The 6,299-nt window shown below is 45.0% G+C and overlaps 1 long non-coding RNA gene across 1 annotated transcript; it reads right to left on the reverse strand.

Moving 5' to 3' along the window:
* Positions 1 to 2,178: 2,178 nt before the first annotated feature.
* On the reverse strand, positions 2,179 to 6,020 carry LOC149767859 (uncharacterized). The gene is made up of 3 exons (XR_016399734.1): positions 5,929 to 6,020; positions 5,307 to 5,560; positions 2,179 to 2,461 (listed from the first exon to the last, which is right to left on the reverse strand). It is a non-coding gene; the product is annotated as an uncharacterized LOC149767859 (long non-coding RNA).
* Between the last annotated feature and the right edge of the window lie 279 nt (positions 6,021 to 6,299).

The following is a 6,299-nucleotide window of genomic DNA, read 5'->3' on the forward strand; positions in this document are numbered from 1 at the left end:
CTGTGCAGCCGAACAGAAGGCTTCTGGTGCCAAATCGCGTGCCGTGCTGAATTTTGTGCCGAACAGATCCTCTCATTTATGTATGCAATTGAATTATTTTCTTTGATATAGCCTAACATTGAATTTCTATATTTTCAGACATGGATCCCGGTCCCTTCAGAGTTAGACCTACGGCGTCAGCTAGGAGACGTCGTGCTAGGATTGCTTCTCCCGAGCCTGCTCATATGCCATCGCCCTCTCCTGAGTCAGAGCATGATGATATGCCCGCTAGGGGCGAAGACGATGAGTCCGTTGGACCATGTCCAGGAGGTCCAGAGGATGAGTCCGTCCTGATCAGTTTCAGGACGCATATAGCAGCTTCCATCTGGAGGCAACAGGTATTGTTTATTTGTTATAGCATTATATTTTGTTTATTGATGTTTTATAAAGTAGTAGTAATTATACATTTATATTACAGGAACGGGCTCCACTAAAGTGCATGAACCATACTGCCAAGGTTGGTGAATGGAAGTGGTGGTCTTCAAACCAACCAAATACCAGGTTCAAAGCACTATTGAGGCAGTCGGGCCTCATAGAGTTAGTACAGTGCTCTTATCGATTCACCGATAAGATTCTGATTTCGGGCTTCGTAGAGAGATGGCAGCCCGAGACGAACACCTTCCATATACCATTCGGCGAGATCACTATCACGTTGGATGATGTATCCGCCATTTTAGGGATTCCTGTTGCAGGTGCCTCAGTAGCAGTTTCTCCTGAGAGGATGAGTGATCGGGATGCTGAGGAGCTACTTGTGGAGTTGTTGGGGGTGTCAGCTGGAGACGCGCGTCAGGAGGTACTGTCATCGCGCGGTCAGTCTGTGAGGATGGAGTGGCTGAGGACTCAATTTCACTCTGTATCTGATAGAGACGGCCAGCAGAGGATAGAGTGTGCAGCACGAGCCTATTTGTTATTTTTGTTAGGCTGCACACTCTTTGCTGATAAGAGTGGGACCAGGGTGCCTATAGCGTATCTGTGTTTACTGCGGGATCTGGATAGGGTGAGCACATATGCCTGGGGTACAGCTGCCTTAGCATATTTGTATCGGCAGTTGGGGATTGCGTCGAGGTCATCAGTGAGACAGATCAGTGGTTATATGACGCTTCTGCAGGCATGGATTTATGAGCATTTTCCAGCACTCAGTCCTCACCCGTCGCTTGAGTATACTGATGCCAGTCCCCGCGTGCACCGCTGGATGCCCGGTACTCCATCCCGTACCACGATGGACCATTTAGTGGTTCTACGTGAGTCATTGGACCTTTTGAGCATCGATGAGGTACGTATCATATTACCATTTGCTTGTGTTTGTCAGTACTTTTAATATGCGATATAGTATAAAACTGAAATGGACCTTTTGTTTTGCAGGTTATTTGGGATCCCCATCATCGGCTTCGGGGAGATCGCCCATATGTTGATATCGCATTTTTTAGTGGCTCCATCAAGTGCCTTGATATCGTAGAACCCTATCATCTAGAAAGGGTTCTTAGACAGTTTGGTCGTATTCAGACCATCCCTCGAGCGCCACTAGCCCCTACGCGAGCCAACAGAGGTTCCACAGCAGGCTCGTACCGGATACATTACTCCTATATGGATCAGCTTTGGGAGCGGTGGGAGGACCACGTGCTGAGCCAGGCGAGCAGGAGCCACCCAGTTACCCGGCCATCAGACAGCGTACCGGGATACATGGAGTGGTATCTCCGTATCACGCACGTTGCAGTTCAGCCTCCTCATCTGCGCTCGAGTACTCATTCTGGAGATAGGAGAGGTCATGATGATGCTGACATGCACCGGCGGCGTATTGCAGATGCACTCGGTATCAGTACCGACATTGTACGGATGGGTCCCTCAGAGGCTACGTCACTAGGTGCCGGGCACCTATTTCATGCTATTTGTCAGATGCATCAGTTACTTCTGGGTGATGAGCCTGGCCCGAGTACAGCACCCTCTCATTCGGAGCCAGCACCCTCTCATTCGGACGTACAGCAGTACACGCGTCGACGACGGCGTCATAGGGATTGATGATGGAGCCTTTATTTTGATATTAATGATAAATATATTTTTTTGGTACATTTACGTGTAATCTTTGTAAAGCCTGGCCCGTTCTATTTTACACAAATATAACAGTGCACATAACAATCAATCTAACAATGCGAAGACAGATATTTTTTGATTTATATTGATGATGGAGTTTCACAGTACATGACTCTAAGAGCCCAAAAAAATTTACAACTTTCAAAAATTGTACATATATAAACAATCAATCTAACTCTACTGTCTCGCTAATTATAACATTAGGTGAGATGCTCTCTTTGAACTGTTGAATCCGGGCTTCATATGAATTTTCCCATCCGGTAGCACAAGGAAGATGATATTTTCGCCAGTTGGTCGCTACTGGCGGAACGGGATGTCCCGGCAACAAGAACACCTTCAAAATTAGAAATAAGAAAATATTAATAGCTACAAAATTATAAATAAGCAAAATTAAATAAGCAAAATTAAATATTCGCAAGTGTTGTGAACGTAGTACCTCAACAAAATGATTTCCATTTACGAATCCGATAGCGATATCTTTGCGGGATAGAAGAGGTACTGGCACAGAACGGAGAGGTAGGAAGGTCAGACATTATTGCAACGAGAGATGGTATAGGACAACATTATAGCAGGATGCTATAAGATGACCCATGTCCGGCATAGTCATCCATCTGTCATATGGTGGACAATCATCATAATATGATAATGCATGAGTGATCTCAGCAGTCGTCCCTTCCACACCATATAATGTGCGATAGTGGTCCGAATGACATTGCAACTCTTGCAATAAATCCTTCCTAACATGCACCCAGTCATCTTCTCCAAATCCCAGTAAGTCAGCTATTGCCCTAAATCCGCAATTCCCATCAGCTTTTACATCCTTGATATGCTGGATGTATGGTCTCAAGGCAGAAGGAATAGCATCAATATAGATAATGGGCGTATGTGACTGGGCTCTAGTACGAAAAACCTGCAAATAATATCAAATGATAGAAAATATGTAACAATGGCAGAAATATCCAAATAGTTATCCGTCTCAGCACATCCCGTACCAGCACGGCACGGCACGTCCCGACATGTCCCGTATCGGCACATCTCGGCACGGCACGTACCGACATGTCCCGTATCGGCACATCTCGGCACGGCACATCCCGTATCGGCACATCTCGGCACGGCACGTCCCGAAATGTCCCGTATCGGCACATCTCGGCACGGCACGTCCCGACATGTCCCGTATCGGCACATCTCGGCACGGCACGTCCCGACATGTCCCGTATCGGCACATCACATACCGGCACGGCACGGACCGTCCCGTAGACGTTGTGATACCTATTGTAAGGAAATAAATATTTGGTACTTACCTTTTGCTTGGGCCGCCTCTTTTGAATCTGAGTAGATGGATTGCGGATGGTAACTTTCTCAACACTAGGTGAATAACTATCCTGTTCAGATAGAACCAACTCAAACGCAGACGGGTCACGTCGAGTAGACGTATCAACCTTCATTGAAGCGCGCCCACGTGAACCGGTCTTCCGTTTTGCAGGCTCTAAAAGAGGTGTACTATCTGGACTTGCAATCTCTCGTAACTTCTTGATCATCTGCAATTGAGAAGCCCCATCTAACTTCTTGAATCGTAGCGCAATCAAATCTAACTCTGCATCACAACTCAACTGAATTGGCTGCAGGGGGGGTAGGCACAATATCAAGTTTCCTCCAATGAGGATCTATGCAGTCGAGAGGAATGGGCCGACCTTCCACCCTGTACCGCGCAATCTGGTGAGCACATGGTATACCATGTGTGCGTCGAATAGCGCACCCACAATTTGAATCATCAAACCCAACTGAATTGGCTCGTTTCGATTGGGCGAGGACATGATTTAACGCACTTATAGATATGAAACCTCGCAACTCTTTGAATTCAGCTGGCTTGAAGTTGTGCTGCACTACCAATAAACTCTTCTCCAATGAGGCTTTAACGGAGCTGTGCTGCAACTCAATCAATCCATGTATTCTAGTCCAAGATGACTCGAAACTTCCTTGGCTTGATCCAAGCTGCTTTTTGAGCTTTGCATGTGCACTCTCGACCCTAGTAAACAAATGAAAGTTAGATATAACAATTGAGGCAAATTAAAATTAAATGAGTCTTTATTTGTGATACCTATTTGTCGTCACATTTCCGTAGTGCCTGCATGTATCCGTCCACGCCGCAACAAATCTTTCCTTGTATTTGCTCAGCCAAGTATCTGACACATACTGTAGTGCATCTGGATAGGTACCGAACTCTCTCTGCAGTGCACTCCAGCGATCATTATACTCGTCTTCCGTGGAGGACAGCACTAGTACATTCCAACTCATAATAAATTTATCCCATTTCTCCTTCAATTCGAAAATTTTTTTGCACTTGGCCAAAACATTCCTACTAATATGCCATCTACATAATAAATGTCTAGCAGTAGGAAATACTCTATGAATTGCATTCATCAAAGCCAAGTCTCTATCTGTAACAATCAACTCAGGCAAAACATCATCAGCTATGACACTGCGCAATCTCTCTAATGCCCAAGTATAGCTTTCTTCCCGCTCAGAATTTAAGTATACAAAAGCAATTGAAAATGTCATGTCAGTAGATGTCACCCCCACAATCTCTAAGAGCGGAAGACGATACCTATTCGTCTTGTACGTGCAATCCATTATCAACACACGGGGAAATGCACGGAACAAATCAATGCTGCCAGGGTGTGCCCAAAATAAGTCATGCACAACATCCGTATTAGTACAATTCCTATGCCACTCAATATATTTAGCCTCTGATAATTTACCTAATAGATGTTGCATTTCAGACCTCCCGGCTTTCTCTACAACCTTAAACCGTTGACGTACATTGTAGATAGTCTTGATAGTCGTAACATTGAGGGCATCTCTTTCCTTCAATGTGGATAATATGTCCTTTGGACGAACCAAACTCTTCGACATATCCACTAACAATTCCGTCTCCTGCTCAGATAATCTCCCTGCATATGAGTGCCCCTCCAGATTCTCTGCAGCGGGATGATTGTGCACTCCACATACGACCAGTAATATCCAATCATCCGCAGTATCCAATTTCTTTCCTCTTAATGCAAAAGGGCATCCACACTTCTTTGTCCCACAGGCAGTCTTTATTCGCTTTTCTTTTTTGGTTCGGTACGTCCCACCCCTCTCACAACCTAACGTAATTCTGGGTTTCTTAGAAATGGTACCTGCATCGGATGATTTGATTACAACAACAAAACCATTTCGCCTCCCAGCTTCACGACACCAATTACACAAGTCCTCTCTACTCTTGAAGATCTATACATTAAACAATTTATGTAAGTACACAGTTGTAAAAATAGCTCGCTAAACTAATACAAAATTGCACAATACATTATAATACCTCGTAAGTTGTAAATTCGCTTGTGTAATCCAGTACAAATTCTGATCCAATTATACTCGATTCGGTTGTAGCATAGCCCTACATATAAAATAATTTATCACCAAGAATTAATGAATCAGAGGATCTGTTCGGCACAAAATTTAGCACGGCACGCGATTTGGCACCAGAAGCCTTCTGTTCGGCTGCACAGTGCCGAACAGAAGGCTTCTGTTCGGCTGCACAGAGCCGGACAGAACCCTTCTGTTCGGTTGCACAGTGCCGGACAGAAGCCTTCTGTTCGGCACTGTGCAACCGAACAGAAGGCTTCTGTTCGGTTGAGGGTTGCTGAACAGAAGGCTTCTGTTCGGCACTGTTCAGCCGAACAGAAGCCTTTTGTTCGGCGATCCAGTGCCGAACGGAGCACGAACCGTGAAAAAAAAAATTTCGAAACAAGGTGGAACACGTACCTTTGCGGCCGATTCTTCGTCCCAAATCACTAGTTGCTTATCCATGCTTCGAATGGGGCTTAAATCTCCTTCAAAGATCGCCTAAACGATGTAAATGGATCGAGGGGTTTAAGGAGGGGTTTGAGGGGTGTTTTTTTTTTTTTTTCAAAACGAAACGGAGGAGGAGGAAGGGGGGATGTACTAAGAAAATTTTAAGGGCAATATGGTAATTACACTAAAGATTAGTTTGGGTATTTTTTTTTTGGTTTTTGGAGGGTGTCCTTAGCAATAGGGGGGGTGTATATAGAACCACCCGGCACGATGGTATGTGAATCATAAAACCCATCTTTCACGTGTATTTCACGTGTATCACGTGACTACAATCCCAATCA

The sequence above is a fragment of the Phoenix dactylifera genome, chromosome 3 (assembly GCF_051530095.1).
Source record: "Phoenix dactylifera cultivar Ajwa chromosome 3, Ajwa_hap1_PhDact_Kaust_v1.1, whole genome shotgun sequence".
Classification (NCBI taxonomy): Eukaryota; Viridiplantae; Streptophyta; class Magnoliopsida; order Arecales; family Arecaceae; genus Phoenix; species Phoenix dactylifera.